Source organism: Mesoplodon mirus (assembly GCF_964341445.2).
Source record: "Mesoplodon mirus genome assembly, chromosome: 11".
NCBI classification, from domain to species: Eukaryota; Metazoa; Chordata; class Mammalia; order Artiodactyla; family Ziphiidae; genus Mesoplodon; species Mesoplodon mirus.
Window position 1 is genome coordinate 110,562,874 of NC_138987.1, and position 19,333 is coordinate 110,582,206.

Below are 19,333 nucleotides of genomic sequence, written 5' to 3' on the forward strand. Positions count from 1 at the left end.
TAAGGAAACTCCATACTGTTCTCCATAGTGACTGTATCAATTTACATTCCCACCAATAGTGGAAGAGGGCTCCTTTTGTCCACACCCTCCGCAGAATTGGTTGTTTGTAGATTTTCTGATGATGCCGATTCTAACAGGTGTGAGGTGACACCTCATTGTAGTTTTGATTTGCATTTCTCTAATAATTAGTGCTGTTGAGCAGCTTTTCATGTGCGTCTTGGCCATCTCTGTGTCTCCTTTGAAGAAACCTCTCTTTAGATCTTCTGCCCATTTTTGTATTGGGTTGTTTGTTCTTTTAATATTAAGCTGCATGAGCTGTTTATATATATTGGAGATTAAACCTCTGTTCATTGATTCGTTTGCAACGATTTTCGCCCATTCTGAGGGATGCCTTTTTCCATTCCCGTTTTTTCTAACAAAAAAGGAAAGAAAGGAAAAGAAGCAGAACACTAATGTGCGTAAAATATGCCTTTTGAAACGGTCGTTTTGAAATATGGACGTCCTTTGAATTTTTTGGTCGATATGTGGCCCCAGGATTTGTTTTCAGGGCAGGTGTCATTTACAGGCCTGCAATGATTTTGAATATCAACTGACCATTAGCGCTGGGATTAAAGCTGCTGTTGTGTGAAACGGCCACAAGGTGGCAGCAGTTCTCCCTTACCAAATCTGGTGACTAGGGCAACAGAGCCTCAATGGAAGTGGTGTTCTAGATTGGAATTTAGAATGGAATGTGCCAGGAGAAAGCCCCTCAAGTTTGTCTCTCTACTTCTTCGTGTTTTTAATTTAATTTTTTTATTTTTATTACAGCAAGTTTGATTACAATGTTTGGCTTGTTGTAGGTGTGGAAGATGTGGTTCTTTTACACATATACAGATGTCTGTTCTTCCTGGGATCCTTTTCCCATGTACGTTATGACAGAATGTTGAGTAGTCCTCTCTTGGTATTCTGCAGGTCTTTGGTGATTATATATGTCACCTGTGTTTGTATATGTCTGTTAACCCCGATATCGTAATGAAACCAATCCTCACACCTTTCCATTGGTGAACCATAAGTTTGTTTAATGAATCTGTGATTGCCCTTCTCCGTGGCAATATCTGCCCTGGTATCCATTTTTAGGTAACACCTATAAGTGATATGATATGATATGTGTCTTTCACTTTCTGACTTACTACAAGTCACGTGATTACTTCTAGACTCATCTACAGTGCTGCAAATGGCATTGTGTCCTTTTTTCCCTTGGCTTCTATTCTGCCTTAGCGAGGTCCATTTTCAACAATGTGATTCCCTGAGGGTTGTGGATTAGCTGACCTGGGCAGCCTTACCCTGCCGGCCCGCCCTCCCCAGGTGTGCCTCTTTGAGGTCAATATAAACAGCGCTCCAGGCAGCAATAGCCCCTGAAGCTGTGCCTGACTCCATATTCTCTGCCCCGTCAGCAGTCTCGGGGCTGTGCTGGTGGGAGGGAGTGAGGGGCCACAGATTTGTGGGTGGCCCGCTGTGAGTGGGGCTCTGCTGGCCATTCTGCAGGAGTTGTCAGGCTGCCACCTGTAAAGAAGAGGATGTGTCACCCATACCTTCCGCTGGAATTTCTCTCCGGACAGAGGTGAGGAAGGCAAAAAGCAGTGGGGCCGGGACAGGAGGGGTATCTCAGGTAGGGCAATGGAAAGCTTCCGGAAGAGCGCCTGGGGCCAGGACCACCCTGGCTGGCCTGCAGGCACCAAGTTGGCCTGCGTGCTTTCGCTGGTGTGGCTCCACGGCCCTTCCTCTAGGCTTTCAAGACCTTGTACATATTCAGGTGTTTTACCTGGGAAGGGTGGGAACAGTTCAACAGCAGCTGGCCTGGGGCTCAGCTCACGTTTTCTCATAGATGCCTCGGCACGGTCCCCCAGCTTTGCAATGAGGACGCTCCTTGCGTAGGGGGTGGGTTGCTGGCGGTATGGGAGATGGTTCCCCAACTATGACCAATTTCAGAATTGTTTACCGCTGGAGCAAGTGCCCTGATAGGGTTTTCCTCTGTATAACTCGTGGGTTAAGGTTTTTTTTTTTCTTTTATGTTTCAAGTTAGATTTTATTCCTCTTTTATGTATTTATAGATATAAGCATGGAAATAATTCATTCCTATAAATACATCTGTGTGACGGGAAGAACGTTTTTCTGTTTTATTTTTAAATTTTATTTTTTAAAATTTTGAAATTTAATTTTTATTTAAGTTTTTTTATACAGCACGTTATTATTAGTTATGTATTTTATGCATATACATGTATACAGGTCAATCCCAATCTCCCAACTCATCCCACCACCACCACCCCATGGCTTCCCACACTTGGTGTCCATACGTTTGTTCTCTACCTCTGTGTCTCTATTTCTTCCCTGCAAAGCAGTTCATCTGTACCATTTTTTAGGCTCCACATATATGCATTAATATACAACATTTGTTTTCCTCTTTCTGACTTACTTCATTCTGTATGACAGTCTCTCGATCCATCGATGTCTCTACAAATGACCCAGTTTCATTCCTTTTTATGGCCGAGTAATATTCCATTTTATATATGTACCACATCTTTATCCATTCATCTGTCTGTGGGCATTTAGGTGGCTTCCATTACCTGGCTATTGTAAAGAGTGCTGCAACGAACATTGTGGTGAATGTGCCTTTTTGATTTACGGTTTTCTCTGGGTATATGCCCAGAAGTGGGATTGCTGGATCAGATGGTGATTCTATTTCTAGTTTTTTTAAGGAAACTCCATACTGTTCTCCATAGTGACTGTATCAATTTACATTCCCACCAATAGTGGAAGAGGGCTCCTTTTGTCCACACCCTCCCCAGAATTGGTTGTTTGTAGATTTTCTGATGATGCCGATTCTAACAGGTGTGAGGTGATACCTCATTGTAGTTTTGATTTGCATTTCTCTAATAGTTAGTGCTGTTGAGCAGCTTTTCATGTGCGTCTTGGCCATCTCTGTGTCTCCTTTGAAGAAATGTCTCTTTAGATCTTCTGCCCATTTTTGTATTGGGTTGTTTGTTTTTTTAATATTAAGCTGCATGAGCTGTTTATATATATTGGAGATTAAACTTCTGTCCACTGATTCGTTTGCAACGACTTTCGCCCATTCTGAGGGATGCCTTTTTCCATTCCCGTTTTTTTTTTAACAAAAAAGGAAAGAAAGGAAAAGAAGCAGAACACTAATGTGCGTAAAATATGCCTTTTGAAACGGTCGTTTTGAAATATGGACGTCCTTTGAATTTTTTGGTCGATATGTGACCCCAGGATTTGTTTTCAGGGCAGGTGTCATTTACAGGCCTGCAATGATTTTGAATATCAACTGACCATTAGCGCTGGGATTAAAGCTGCTGTTGTGTGAAACGGCCACAAGGTGGCAGCAGTTCTCCCTTACCAAATCTGGTGATTAGGGCAACAGAGCCTCAATGGAAGTGGTGTTCTAGATTGGAATTTAGAATGGAATGTGCCAGGAGAAAGCCCCTCAAGTTTGTCTCACTACTTCTTCTTCGTGTTTTTAATTTATTTTTTTATTTTTTATTACAGCAAGTTTCATTACAATGTTTGGCTTGTTGTAGGTGTGGAAGATGTGGTTCTTTTACACATATACAGATGTCTGTTCTTCCTGGGATCCTTTTCCCATGTACGTTATGACAGAATGTTGAGTAGTCCTCTCTTGGTATTCTGTAGGTCTTTGGTGATTATATATGTCACCTGTGTTTGTATATGTCTCTTAACCCCGATATCGTAATGAAACCAATCCTCACACCTTTCCATTGGTGAACCATAAGTTTGTTTAATGAATCTGTGATTGCCCTTCTCCGTGGCAATATCTGCCCTGGTATCCATTTTTAGGTAACACCTATAAGTGATATGATATGATATGTGTCTTTCACTTTCTGACTTACTACAAGTCACGTGATTACTTCTAGACTCATCTACGGTGCTGCAAATGGCATTGTGTCCTTTTTTCCCTTGGCTTCTATTCTGCCTTAGCGAGGTCCATTTTCAACAATGTGATTCCCTGAGGGTTGTGGATTAGCTGACCTGGGCAGCCTTACCCTGCCGGCCCGCCCTCCCCAGGTGTGCCTCGTTGAGGTCAATATAAACAGCGCTCCAGGCAGCAATAGCCCCTGAAGCTGTGCCTGACTCCATATTCTCTGCCCCGTCAGCAGTCTCGGGGCTGTGCTGGTGGGAGGGAGTGAGGGGCCACAGATTTGTGGGTGGCCCGCTGTGAGTGGGGCTCTGCTGGCCATTCTGCAGGAGTTGTCAGGCTGCCACCTGTAAAGAAGAGGATGTGTCACCCATACCTTCCGCTGGAATTTCTCTCCGGACAGAGGTGAGGAAGGCAAAAAGCAGTGGGGGCCGGGACAGGAGGGGTATCTCAGGTAGGGCAATGGAAAGCTTCCAGAAGAGCGCCCGGGGCCAGGACCACCCTGGCTGGCCTGCAGGCACCAAGTTGGCCTGCGTGCTTTCGCTGGTGTGGCTCCACGGCCCTTCCTCTAGGCTTTCAACACCTTGTACATATTCAGGTGTTTTACCTGGGAAGGGTGGGAACAGTTCAGCAGCAGCTGGCCTGGGGCTCAGCTCACGTTTACTCATAGATGCCTCGGCACGGTCCCCCAGCTTTGCAATGAGGACGCTCCTTGCGTGGGGGGTGGGTTGCTGGCGGTATGGGAGATGGTTCCCCACCTCTGACCAATTTCAGAATTGTTTACTGCTGGAGCAAGTGCCCTGATAGGGTTTTCCTCTGTATAACTCGTGGGTTAAGGTTTTTTTTTTTCTTTTATGTTTCAAGTTAGATTTTATTCCTCTTTTATGTATTTATAGATATAAGCATGGAAATAATTCATTCCTATAAATACATCTGTGTGACGGGAAGAACGTTTTTCTGTTTTATTTTTAAATTTTATTTTTTAAAATTTTGAAATTTAAATTTTATTTTTTTTATACAGCACGTTATTATTAGTTATGTATTTTATGCATATACATGTATACAGGTCAATCCCAATCTCCCAACTCATCCCACCACCACCACCCCATGGCTTCCCACACTTGGTGTCCATACGTTTGTTCTCTACCTCTGTGTCTCTATTTCTTCCCTGCAAAGCAGTTCATCTGTACCATTTTTTAGGCTCCACATATATGCATTAATATACACATTTGTTTTCCTCTTTCTGACTTACTTCATTCTGTATGACAGTCTCTCGATCCATCGATGTCTCTACAAATGACCCAGTTTCATTCCTTTTTATGGCCGAGTAATATTCCATTTTATATATGTACCACATCTTTATCCATTCATCTGTCTTTGGGCATTTAGGTGGCTTCCATTACCTGGCTATTGTAAAGAGTGCTGCAACGAACATTGTGGTGAATGTGCCTTTTTGATTTACGGTTTTCTCTGGGTATATGCCCAGAAGTGGGATTGCTGGATCAGATGGTGATTCTATTTCTAGTTTTTTTAAGGAAACTCCATACTGTTCTCCATAGTGACTGTATCAATTTACATTCCCACCAATAGTGGAAGAGGGCTCCTTTTGTCCACACCCTCCCCAGAATTGGTTGTTTGTAGATTTTCTGATGATGCCGATTCTAACAGGTGTGAGGTGATACCTCATTGTAGTTTTGATTTGCATTTCTCTAATAATTAGTGCTGTTGAGCAGCTTTTCATGTGCGTCTTGGCCATCTCTGTGTCTCCATTGAAGAAATGTCTCTTTAGATCTTCTGCCCATTTTTGTATTGGGTTGTTTGTTTTTTTTAATATTAAGCTGCATGAGCTGTTTATATATATTGGAGATTAAACCTCTGTCCATTGATTCGTTTGCAACGACTTTCGCCCATTCTGAGGGATGCCTTTTTCCATTCCCGTTTTTTTTTTAACAAAAAAGGAAAGAAAGGAAAAAAAGCAGAACACTAATGTGCCTAAAATATGCCTTTTGAAACGGTCGTTTTGAAATATGGACGTCCTTTGAATTTTTTGGTCGATATGTGACCCCAGGATTTGTTTTCAGGGCAGGTGTCATTTACAGGCCTGCAATGATTTTGAATATCAACTGACCATTAGCGCAGGGATTAAAGCTGCTGTTGTGTGAAACGGCCACAAGGTGGCAGCAGTTCTCCCTTACCAAATCTGGTGACTAGGGCAACAGAGCCTCAATGGAAGTGGTGTTCTAGATTGGAATTTAGAATGGAATGTGCCAGGAGAAAGCCCCTCAAGTTTGTCTCACTACTTCTTCTTCGTGTTTTTAATTTATTTATTTTTTTTATTTTTTATTACAGCAAGTTTGATTACAATGTTTGGCTTGTTGTAGGTGTGGAAGATGTGGTTCTTTTACACATATACAGATGTCTGTTCTTCCTGGGATCCTTTTCCCATGTACGTTATGACAGAATGTTGAGTAGTCCTCTCTTGGTATTCTGTAGGTCTTTGGTGATTATATATGTCACCTGTGTTTGTATATGTCTCTTAACCCCGATATCGTAATGAAACCAATCCTCACACCTTTCCATTGGTGAACCATAAGTTTGTTTAATGAATCTGTGATTGCCCTTCTCCGTGGCAATATCTGCCCTGGTATCCATTTTTAGGTAACACCTATAAGTGATATGATATGATATGTGTCTTTCACTTTCTGACTTACTACAAGTCACGTGATTACTTCTAGACTCATCTACGGTGCTGCAAATGGCATTGTGTCCTTTTTTCCCTTGGCTTCTATTCTGCCTTAGCGAGGTCCATTTTCAACAATGTGATTCCCTGAGGGTTGTGGATTAGCTGACCTGGGCAGCCTTACCCTGCCGGCCCGCCCTCCCCAGGTGTGCCTCGTTGAGGTCAATATAAACAGCGCTCCAGGCAGCCATAGCCCCTGAAGCTGTGCCTGACTCCATATTCTCTGCCCCGTCAGCAGTCTCGGGGCTGTGCTGGTGGGAGGGAGTGAGGGGCCACAGCTTTGTGGGTGGCCCGCTGTGAGTGGGGCTCTGCTGGCCATTCTGCAGGAGTTGTCAGGCTGCCACCTGTAAAGAAGTGGATGTGTCACCCATAACTTCCGCTGGAATTTCTCTCCGGACAGAGGTGAGGAAGGCAAAAAGCAGTGGGGGCCGTGACAGGAGGGGTATCTCAGGTAGGGCAATGGAAAGCGTCCGGAAGAGCGCCCGGGTCCATGACCACCCTGGCTGGCCTGCAGGCACCAATTTGGCCTGCGTGCTTTCACTGGTGTGGCTCCACGGCCCTTCCTCTAGGCTTTCAAGCCCTTGTACATATTCAGGTGTTTTACCTGGGAAGGGTGGGAACAGTTCAGCAGCAGCTGGCCTGGGGCTCAGCTCACGTTTACTCACAGATGCCTCGGCACGGTCCCCCAGCTTTGCAATGAGGACGCTCCTTGCGTGGGGGGTGGGTTGCTGGCTGTATGGGAGATGGTTCCCCACCTCTGACCAATTTCAGAATTGTTTACCGCTGGAGCAAGTGCCCTGATAGGGTTTTCCTCTGTATAACTCGTGGGTTCAGGTTTTTTTTTTCTTTTATGGTTCAAGTTAGATTTTATTCCTCTTTTATGTATTTATAGATATAAGCATGGAAATAATTCATTCCTATAAATACATCTGTGTGACGGGAAGAACGTTTTTCTGTTTTATTTTTAAATTTTATTTTTTAAAATTTTGAAATTTAATTTTTATTTAATTTTTTTATACAGCACGTTATTATTAGTTATGTATTTTATGCATATAAATGTATACAGGTCAATCCCAATCTCCCAACTCATCTCACCACCACCACCCCATGGCTTGCCACACTTGGTGTCCATACGTTTGTTCTCTACCTCTGTGTCTCTATTTCTTCCCTGCAAAGCAGTTCATCTGTACCATTTTTTAGGCTCCACATATATGCATTAATATACAACATTTGTTTTCCTCTTTCTGACTTACTTCATTCTGTATGACAGTCTCTCGATCCATCGATGTCTCTACAAATGACCCAGTTTCATTCCTTTTTATGGCCGAGTAATATTCCATTTTATATATGTACCACATCTTTATCCATTCATCTGTCTGTGGGCATTTAGGTGGCTTCCATTACCTGGCTATTGTAAAGAGTGCTGCAACGAACATTGTGGTGAATGTGCCTTTTTGATTTACGGTTTTCTCTGGGTATATGCCCAGAAGTGGGATTGCTGGATCAGATGGTGATTCTATTTCTAGTTTTTTTAAGGAAACTCCATACTGTTCTCCATAGTGACTGTATCAATTTACATTCCCACCAATAGTGGAAGAGGGCTCCTTTTGTCCACACCCTCCCCAGAATTGGTTGTTTGTAGATTTTCTGATGATGCCGATTCTAACAGGTGTGAGGTGATACTTCATTGTAGTTTTGATTTGCATTTCTCTAATAATTAGTGCTGTTGAGCAGCTTTTCATGTGCGTCTTGGCCATCTCTGTGTCTCCTTTGAAGAAATGTCTCTTTAGATCTTCTGCCCATTTTTGTATTGGGTTCTTTGTTTTTTTAATATTAAGCTGCATGAGCTGTTTATATATATTGGAGATTAAACCTCTGTCCATTGATTCGTTTGCAACGATTTTCGCCCATTCTGAGGGATGCCTTTTTCCATTCCCGTTTTTTTTTTTAACAAAAAAGGAAAGAAAGGAAAAAAAGCAGAACACTAATGTGCGTAAAATATGCCTTTTGAAACGGTCGTTTTGAAATATGGACGTCCTTTGAATTTTTTGGTCGATATGTGACCCCAGGATTTGTTTTCAGGGCAGGTGTCATTTACAGGCCTGCAATGATTTTGAATATCAACTGACCATTAGCGCTGGGATTAAAGCTGCTGTTGTGTGAAACGGCCACAAGGTGGCAGCAGTTCTCCCTTACCAAATCTGGTGACTAGGGCAACAGAGCCTCAATGGAAGTGGTGTTCTAGATTGGAATTTAGAATGGAATGTGCCAGGAGAAAGCCCCTCAAGTTTGTCTCACTACTTCTTTTTCGTGTTTTTAATTTATTTATTTTTTATTTTTTATTACAGCAAGTTTGATTACAATGTTTGGCTTGTTGTAGGTGTGGAAGATGTGGTTCTTTTACACATATACAGATGTCTGTTCTTCCTGGGATCCTTTTCCCATGTACGTTATGACAGAATGTTGAGTAGTCCTCTCTTGGTATTCTGTAGGTCTTTGGTGATTATATATGTCACCTGTGTTTGTATATGTCTCTTAACCCCGTTATCGTAATGAAACCAATCCTCACACCTTTCCATTGGTGAACCATAAGTTTGTTTAATGAATCTGTGATTGCCCTTCTCCGTGGCAATATCTGCCCTGGTATCCATTTTTAGGTAACACCTATAAGTGATATGATATGATATGTGTCTTTCACTTTCTGACTTACTACAAGTCACGTGATTACTTCTAGACTCATCTACGGTGCTGCAAATGGCATTGTGTCCTTTTTTCCCTTGGCTTCTATTCTGCCTTAGCGAGGTCCATTTTCAACAATGTGATTCCCTGAGGGTTGTGGATTAGCTGACCTGGGCAGCCTTACCCTGCCGGCCCGCCCTCCCCAGGTGTGCCTTGTTGAGGTCAATATAAACAGCGCTCCAGGCAGCAATAGCCCCTGAAGCTGTGCCTGACTCCATATTCTCTGCCCCGTCAGCAGTCTCGGGGCTGTGCTGGTGGGAGGGAGTGAGGGGCCACAGATTTGTGGGTGGCCCGCTGTGAGTGGGGCTCTGCTGGCCATTCTGCAGGAATTGTCAGGCTGCCACCTGTAACGAAGAGGATGTGTCACCCATACCTTCCACTGGAATTTCTCTCCGGACAGAGGTGAGGAAGGCAAAAAGCAGTGGGGGCCGGGACAGGAGGGGTATCTCAGGTAGGGCAATGGAAAGCTTCCAGAAGAGCGCCCGGGGCCAGGACCACCCTGGCTGGCCTGCAGGCACCAAGTTGGCCTGCGTGCTTTCGCTGGTGTGGCTCCACGGCCCTTCCTCTAGGCTTTCAAGACCTTGTACATATTCAGGTGTTTTACCTGGGAAGGGTGGGAACAGTTCAGCAGCAGCTGGCCTGGGGCTCAGCTCACGTTTACTCATAGATGCCTCGGCACGGTCCCCCAGCTTTGCAATGAGGACGCTCCTTGCGTGGGGGGTGGGTTGCTGGCGGTATGGGAGATGGTTCCCCACCTCTGACCAATTTCAGAATTGTTTACTGCTGGAGCAAGTGCCCTGATAGGGTTTTCCTCTGTATAACTCGTGGGTTAAGGTTTTTTTTTTCTTTTATGTTTCAAGTTAGATTTTATTCCTCTTTTATGTATTTATAGATATAAGCATGGAAATAATTCATTCCTATAAATACATCTGTGTGACGGGAAGAACGTTTTTCTGTTTTATTTTTAAATTTTATTTTTTAAAATTTTGAAATTTAAATTTTATTTTTTTTATACAGCACGTTATTATTAGTTATGTATTTTATGCATATACATGTATACAGGTCAATCCCAATCTCCCAACTCATCCCACCACCACCACCCCATGGCTTCCCACACTTGGTGTCCATACGTTTGTTCTCTACCTCTGTGTCTCTATTTCTTCCCTGCAAAGCAGTTCATCTGTACCATTTTTTAGGCTCCACATATATGCATTAATATACACATTTGTTTTCCTCTTTCTGACTTACTTCATTCTGTATGACAGTCTCTCGATCCATCGATGTCTCTACAAATGACCCAGTTTCATTCCTTTTTATGGCCGAGTAATATTCCATTTTATATATGTACCACATCTTTATCCATTCATCTGTCTTTGGGCATTTAGGTGGCTTCCATTACCTGGCTATTGTAAAGAGTGCTGCAACGAACATTGTGGTGAATGTGCCTTTTTGATTTACGGTTTTCTCTGGGTATATGCCCAGAAGTGGGATTGCTGGATCAGATGGTGATTCTATTTCTAGTTTTTTTAAGGAAACTCCATACTGTTCTCCATAGTGACTGTATCAATTTACATTCCCACCAATAGTGGAAGAGGGCTCCTTTTGTCCACACCCTCCCCAGAATTGGTTGTTTGTAGATTTTCTGATGATGCCGATTCTAACAGGTGTGAGGTGATACCTCATTGTAGTTTTGATTTGCATTTCTCTAATAATTAGTGCTGTTGAGCAGCTTTTGATGTGCGTCTTGGCCATCTCTGTGTCTCCATTGAAGAAATGTCTCTTTAGATCTTCTGCCCATTTTTGTATTGGGTTGTTTGTTTTTTTTAATATTAAGCTGCATGAGCTGTTTATATATATTGGAGATTAAACCTCTGTCCATTGATTCGTTTGCAACGACTTTCGCCCATTCTGAGGGATGCCTTTTTCCATTCCCGTTTTTTTTTTAACAAAAAAGGAAAGAAAGGAAAAAAAGCAGAACACTAATGTGCCTAAAATATGCCTTTTGAAACGGTCGTTTTGAAATATGGACGTCCTTTGAATTTTTTGGTCGATATGTGACCCCAGGATTTGTTTTCAGGGCAGGTGTCATTTACAGGCCTGCAATGATTTTGAATATCAACTGACCATTAGCACAGGGATTAAAGCTGCTGTTGTGTGAAACGGCCACAAGGTGGCAGCAGTTCTCCCTTACCAAATCTGGTGACTAGGGCAACAGAGCCTCAATGGAAGTGGTGTTCTAGATTGGAATTTAGAATGGAATGTGCCAGGAGAAAGCCCCTCAAGTTTGTCTCACTACTTCTTCTTCGTGTTTTTAATTTATTTTTTTTTTTATTTTTTATTACAGCAAGTTTGATTACAATGTTTGGCTTGTTGTAGGTGTGGAAGATGTGGTTCTTTTACACATATACAGATGTCTGTTCTTCCTGGGATCCTTTTCCCATGTACGTTATGACAGAATGTTGAGTAGTCCTCTCTTGGTATTCTGTAGGTCTTTGGTGATTATATATGTCACCTGTGTTTGTATATGTCTCTTAACCCCGATATCGTAATGAAACCAATCCTCACACCTTTCCATTGGTGAACCATAAGTTTGTTTAATGAATCTGTGATTGCCCTTCTCCGTGGCAATATCTGCCCTGGTATCCATTTTTAGGTAACACCTATACGTGATATGATATGATATGTGTCTTTCACTTTCTGACTTACTACAAGTCACGTGATTACTTCTAGACTCATCTACGGTGCTGCAAATGGCATTGTGTCCTTTTTTCCCTTGGCTTCTATTCTGCCTTAGCGAGGTCCATTTTCAACAATGTGATTCCCTGAGGGTTGTGGATTAGCTGACCTGGGCAGCCTTACCCTGCCGGCCCGCCCTCCCCAGGTGTGCCTCGTTGAGGTCAATATAAACAGCGCTCCAGGCAGCCATAGCCCCTGAAGCTGTGCCTGACTCCATATTCTCTGCCCCGTCAGCAGTCTCGGGGCTGTGCTGGTGGGAGGGAGTGAGGGGCCACAGCTTTGTGGGTGGCCCGCTGTGAGTGGGGCTCTGCTGGCCATTCTGCAGGAGTTGTCAGGCTGCCACCTGTAAAGAAGAGGATGTGTCACCCATAACTTCCGCTGGAATTTCTCTCCGGACAGAGGTGAGGAAGGCAAAAAGCAGTGGGGGCCGGGACAGGAGGGGTATCTCAGGTAGGGCAATGGAAAGCGTCCGGAAGAGCGCCCGGTTCCAGGACCACCCTGGCTGGCCTGCAGGCACCAATTTGGCCTGCGTGCTTTCACTGGTGTGGCTCCACGGCCCTTCCTCTAGGCTTTCAAGCCCTTGTACATATTCAGGTGTTTTACCTGGGAAGGGTGGGAACAGTTCAGCAGCAGCTGGCCTGGGGCTCAGCTCACGTTTACTCACAGATGCCTCGGCACGGTCCCCCAGCTTTGCAATGAGGACGCTCCTTGCGTGGGGGGTGGGTTGCTGGCTGTATGGGAGATGGTTCCCCACCTCTGACCAATTTTAGAATTGTTTACCGCTGGAGCAAGTGCCCTGATAGGGTTTTCCTCTGTATAACTCGTGGGTTCAGGTTTTTTTTTTCTTTTATGGTTCAAGTTAGATTTTATTCCTCTTTTATGTATTTATAGATATAAGCATGGAAATAATTCATTCCTATAAATACATCTGTGTGACGGGAAGAACGTTTTTCTGTTTTATTTTTAAATTTTATTTTTTAAAATTTTGAAATTTAATTTTTATTTAATTTTTTTATACAGCACGTTATTATTAGTTATGTATTTTATGCATATAAATGTATACAGGTCAATCCCAATCTCCCAACTCATCTCACCACCACCACCCCATGGCTTGCCACACTTGGTGTCCATACGTTTGTTCTCTACCTCTGTGTCTCTATTTCTTCCCTGCAAAGCAGTTCATCTGTACCATTTTTTAGGCTCCACATATATGCATTAATATACAACATTTGTTTTACTCTTTCTGACTTACTTCATTCTGTATGACAGTCTCTCGATCCATCGATGTCTCTACAAATGACCCAGTTTCATTCCTTTTTATGGCCGAGTAATATTCCATTTTATATATGTACCACATCTTTATCCATTCATCTGTCTGTGGGCATTTAGGTGGCTTCCATTACCTGGCTATTGTAAAGAGTGCTGCAACGAACATTGTGGTGAATGTGCCTTTTTGATTTACGGTTTTCTCTGGGTATATGCCCAGAAGTGGGATTGCTGGATCAGATGGTGATTCTATTTCTAGTTTTTTTAAGGAAACTCCATACTGTTCTCCATAGTGACTGTATCAATTTACATTCCCACCAATAGTGGAAGAGGGCTCCTTTTGTCCACACCCTCCCCAGAATTGGTTGTTTGTAGATTTTCTGATGATGCCGATTCTAACAGGTGTGAGGTGATACTTCATTGTAGTTTTGATTTGCATTTCTCTAATAATTAGTGCTGTTGAGCAGCTTTTCATGTGCGTCTTGGCCATCTCTGTGTCTCCTTTGAAGAAATGTCTCTTTAGATCTTCTGCCCATTTTTGTATTGGGTTGTTTGTTTTTTTAATATTAAGCTGCATGAGCTGTTTATATATATTGGAGATTAAACCTCTGTCCATTGATTCGTTTGCAACGATTTTCGCCCATTCTGAGGGATGCCTTTTTCCATTCCCGTTTTTTTTTTAACAAAAAAGGAAAGAAAGGAAAAAAAGCAGAACACTAATGTGCGTAAAATATGCCTTTTGAAACGGTCGTTTTGAAATATGGACGTCCTTTGAATTTTTTGGTCGATATGTGACCCCAGGATTTGTTTTCAGGGCAGGTGTCATTTACAGGCCTGCAATGATTTTGAATATCAACTGACCATTAGCGCTGGGATTAAAGCTGCTGTTGTGTGAAACGGCCACAAGGTGGCAGCAGTTCTCCCTTACCAAATCTGGTGACTAGGGCAACAGAGCCTCAATGGAAGTGGTGTTCTAGATTGGAATTTAGAATGGAATGTGCCAGGAGAAAGCCCCTCAAGTTTGTCTCACTACTTCTTTTTCGTGTTTTTAATTTATTTATTTTTTATTTTTTATTACAGCAAGTTTGATTACAATGTTTGGCTTGTTGTAGGTGTGGAAGATGTGGTTCTTTTACACATATACAGATGTCTGTTCTTCCTGGGATCCTTTTCCCATGTACGTTATGACAGAATGTTGAGTAGTCCTCTCTTGGTATTCTGTAGGTCTTTGGTGATTATATATGTCACCTGTGTTTGTATATGTCTCTTAACCCCGTTATCGTAATGAAACCAATCCTCACACCTTTCCATTGGTGAACCATAAGTTTGTTTAATGAATCTGTGATTGCCCTTCTCCGTGGCAATATCTGCCCTGGTATCCATTTTTAGGTAACACCTATAAGTGATATGATATGATATGTGTCTTTCACTTTCTGACTTACTACAAGTCACGTGATTACTTCTAGACTCATCTACAGTGCTGCAAATGGCATTGTGTCCTTTTTTCCCTTGGCTTCTATTCTGCCTTAGCGAGGTCCATTTTCAACAATGTGATTCCATGAGGGTTGTGGATTAGCTGACCTGGGCAGCCTTACCCTGCCAGCCCGCCCTCCCCAGGTGTGCCTCGTTGAGGTCAATATAAACAGCGCTCCAGGCAGCAATAGCCCCTGAAGCTGTGCCTGACTCCATATTCTCTGCCCCGTCAGCAGTCTCGGGGCTGTGCTGGTGGGAGGGAGTGAGGGGCCACAGATTTGTGGGTGGCCCGCTGTGAGTGGGGCTCTGCTGGCCATTCTGCAGGAGTTGTCAGGCTGCCACCTGTAACGAAGAGGATGTGTCACCCATACCTTCCACTGGAATTTCTCTCCGGACAGAGGTGAGGAAGGCAAAAAGCAGTGGGGGCCGGGACAGGAGGGGTATCTCAGGTAGGGCAATGGAAAGCTTCCAGAAGAGCGCCCGGGGCCAGGACCACCCTGGCTGGCCTGCAGGCACCAAGTTGGCCTGCGTGCTTTCGCTGGTGTGGCTCCACGGCCCTTCCTCTAGGCTTTCAAGACCTTGTACATATTCAGGTGTTTTACCTGGGAAGGGTGGGAACAGTTCAGCAGCAGCTGGCCTGGGGCTCAGCTCACGTTTACTCATAGATGCCTCGGCACGGTCCCCCAGCTTTGCAATGAGGACGCTCCTTGCGTGGGGGGTGGGATGCTGGCGGTATGGGAGACGGTTCCCCACCTCTGACCAATTTCAGAATTGTTTACTGCTGGAGCAAGTGCCCTGATAGGGTTTTCCTCTGTATAACTCGTGGGTTAAGGTTTTTTATTTTACTTTTATGTTTCAAGTTAGATTTTATTCCTCTTTTATGTATTTATAGATATAAGCATGGAAATAATTCATTCCTATAAATACATCTGTGTGACGGGAAGAACGTTTTTCTGTTTTATTTTTAAATTTTATTTTTTAAAATTTTGAAATTTAATTTTTATTTAATTTTTTTATACAGCCCGTTATTATTAGTTATGTATTTTATGCATATACATGTATACAGGTCAATCCCAATCTCCCAACTCATCCCACCACCACCACCCCATGGCTTCCCACACTTGGTGTCCATACGTTTGTTCTCTACCTCTGTGTCTCTATTTCTTCCCTGCAAAGCAGTTCATCTGTACCATTTTTTAGGCTCCACATATATGCATTAATATACAACATTTGTTTTCCTCTTTCTGACTTACTTCATTCTGTATGACAGTCTCTCGATCCATCGATGTCTCTACAAATGACCCAGTTTCATTCCTTTTTATGGCCGAGTAATATTCCATTTTATATATGTACCACATCTTTATCCATTCATCTGTCTGTGGGCATTTAGGTGGCTTCCATTACCTGGCTATTGTAAAGAGTGCTGCAACGAACATTGTGGTGAATGTGCCTTTTTGATTTACGGTTTTCTCTGGGTATATGCCCAGAAGTGGGATTGCTGGATCAGATGGTGATTCTATTTCTAGTTTTTTTAAGGAAACTCCATACTGTTCTCCATAGTGACTGTATCAATTTACATTCCCACCAATAGTGGAAGAGGGCTCCTTTTGTCCACACCCTCCCCAGAATTGGTTGTTTGTAGATTTTCTGATGATGCCGATTCTAACAGGTGTGAGGTGATACCTCATTGTAGTTTTGATTTGCATTTCTCTAATAATTAGTGCTGTTGAGCAGCTTTTCATGTGCGTCTTGGCCATCTCTGTGTCTCCTTTGAAGAAATGTCTCTTTAGATCTTCTGCCCATTTTTGTATTGGGTTGTTTGTTTTTTAAATATTAAGCTGCATGAGCTGTTTATATATATTGGAGATTAAACCTCTGTCCATTGATTCGTTTGCAACGATTTTCGTGCATTCTGAGGGATGCCTTTTTCCATTCCCGTTTTTTTTTTAACAAAAAAGGAAAGAAAGGAAAAAAAGCAGAACATTAATGTGCGTAAAATATGCCTTTTGAAACGGTCGTTTTGAAATATGGACGTCCTTTGAATTTTTTGGTCGATATGTGACCCCAGGATTTGTTTTCAGGGCAGGTGTCATTTACAGGCCTGCAATGATTTTGAATATCAACTGACCATTAGCGCTGGGATTAAAGCTGCTGTTGTGTGAAACGGCCACAAGGTGGCAGCAGTTCTCCCTTACCAAATCTGGTGACTAGGGCAACAGAGCCTCAATGGAAGTGGTGTTCTAGATTGGAATTTAGAATGGAATGTGCCAGGAGAAAGCCCCTCAAGTTTGTCTCACTACTTCTTCTTCGTGATTTTAATTTATTTATTTTTTATTTTTTATTACAGCAAGTTTGATTACAATGTTTGGCTAGTTGTTGTTGTGGAAGATGTGTTTCTTTTACACATATACAGATGTCTGTTCTTCCTGGGATCCTTTTCCCATGTACGTTATGACAGAATGTTGAGTAGTCCTCTCTTGGTATTCTGTAGGTCTTTGGTGATTATATATGTCACCTGTGTTTGTATATGTTTGTTAACCCCATTATCGTAATGAAACCAATCCTCACACCTTTCCATTGGTGAACCATAAGTTTGTTTAATGAATCTGTGATTGCCCTTCTCCGTGGCAATATCTGCCCTGGTATCCATTTTTAGGTAACACCTATAAGTGATATGATATGATATGTGTCTTTCACTTTCTGACTTACTACAAGTCACGTGATTACTTCTAGACTCATCTACGGTGCTGCAAATGGCATTGTGTCCTTTTTTCCCTTGGCTTCTATTCTGCCTTAGCGAGGTCCATTTTCAGCAATGTGATTCCCTGAGGGTTGTGGATTAGCTGACCTGGGCAGCCTTACCCTGCCGGCCCGCCCTCCCCAGGTGTGCCTCGTTGAGGTCAATATAAACAGCGCTCCAGGCAGCAATAGCCCCTGAAGCTGTGCCTGACTCCATATTCTCTGCCCCGTCAGCAGTCTCGGGGCTGTGCTGGTGGGAGGGAGTGAGGGGCCACAGCTTTGTGGGTGGCCCGCTGTGAGTGGGGCTCTGCTGGCCATTCTGCAGGAGTTGTCAGGCTGCCACCTGTAAAGAAGAGGATGTGTCACCCATACCTTCCGCTGGAATTTCTCTCCGGACAGAGGTGAGGAAGGCAAAAAGCAGTGGGGGCCGGGACAGGATGGGTATCTCAGGTAGGGCAATGGAAAGCTTCCGGAAGAGGGCCAAGGGCCAGGACCACCCTGGCTGGCCTGCAGGCACCAAGTTGGCCTGCGTGCTTTAGCTGGTGTGGCTCCACGGCACTTCCTCTAGGCTTTCAAGACCTTGTACATATTCAGGTGTTTTACCTGGGAAGGGTGGGAACAGTTCAGCAGCAGCTGGCCTGGGGCTCAGCTCACGTTTACTCACAGATGCCTCGGCACGGTCCCCCAGCTTTGCAATGAGGACGCTCCTTGCGTGGGGGGTGGGTTGCTGGCTGTATGGGAGATGGTTCCCCACCTCTGACCAATTTCAGAATTGTTTACCGCTGGAGCAAGTGCCCTGATAGGGTTTTCCTCTGTAAAACTCGTGGGTTCATGTTTCTTTTTTCTTTTATGGTTCAAGTTAGATTTTATTCCTCTTTTATGTATTTATAGATATAGGCATGGAAATAATTCATTCCTATAAATGCATCTGTGTGACGGGAAGAAAGTTTTTCTGTTTTATTTTTAAATTTTATTTTTTTAAATTTTGAAATTTAATTTTTATTTAATTTTTTTATACAGCACTTTATTATTAGTTATGTATTTTATGCATATACATGTATACAGGTCAATCCCAATCTCCCAACTCATCCCACCACCACCACCCCTTGGCTTCCCACACTTGGTGTCCATACGTTTGCTCTCTACCTCTGTGTCCCTATTTCTTCCTTGCAAAGCAGTTCATCGGTACCATTTTTTAGGCTCCACATATATGCATTAATATACAACATTTGTTTTCCTCTTTCTGACTTACTTCATTCTGTATGACAGTCTCTCGATCCATCGATGTCTCTACAAATGACCCAGTTTCATTCCTTTTTATGGCCGAGTAATATTCCATTTTATATATGTACCACATCTTTATCCATTCATCTGTCTGTGGGCATTTAGGTGGCTTCCATTACCTGGCTATTGTAAAGAGTGCTGCAACGAACATTGTGGTGAATGTGCCTTTTTGATTTACGGTTTTCTCTGGGTATATGCCCAGAAGTGGGATTGCTGGATCAGATGGTGATTCTATTTCTAGTTTTTTTAAGGAAACTCCATACTGTTCTCCATAGTGACTGTATCAATTTACATTCCCACCAATAGTGGAAGAGGGCTCCTTTTGTCCACACCCTCCCCAGAATTGGTTGTTTGTAGATTTTCTGATGATGCCGATTCTAACAGGTGTGAGGTGATACCTCATTGTAGTTTTGATTTGCATTTCT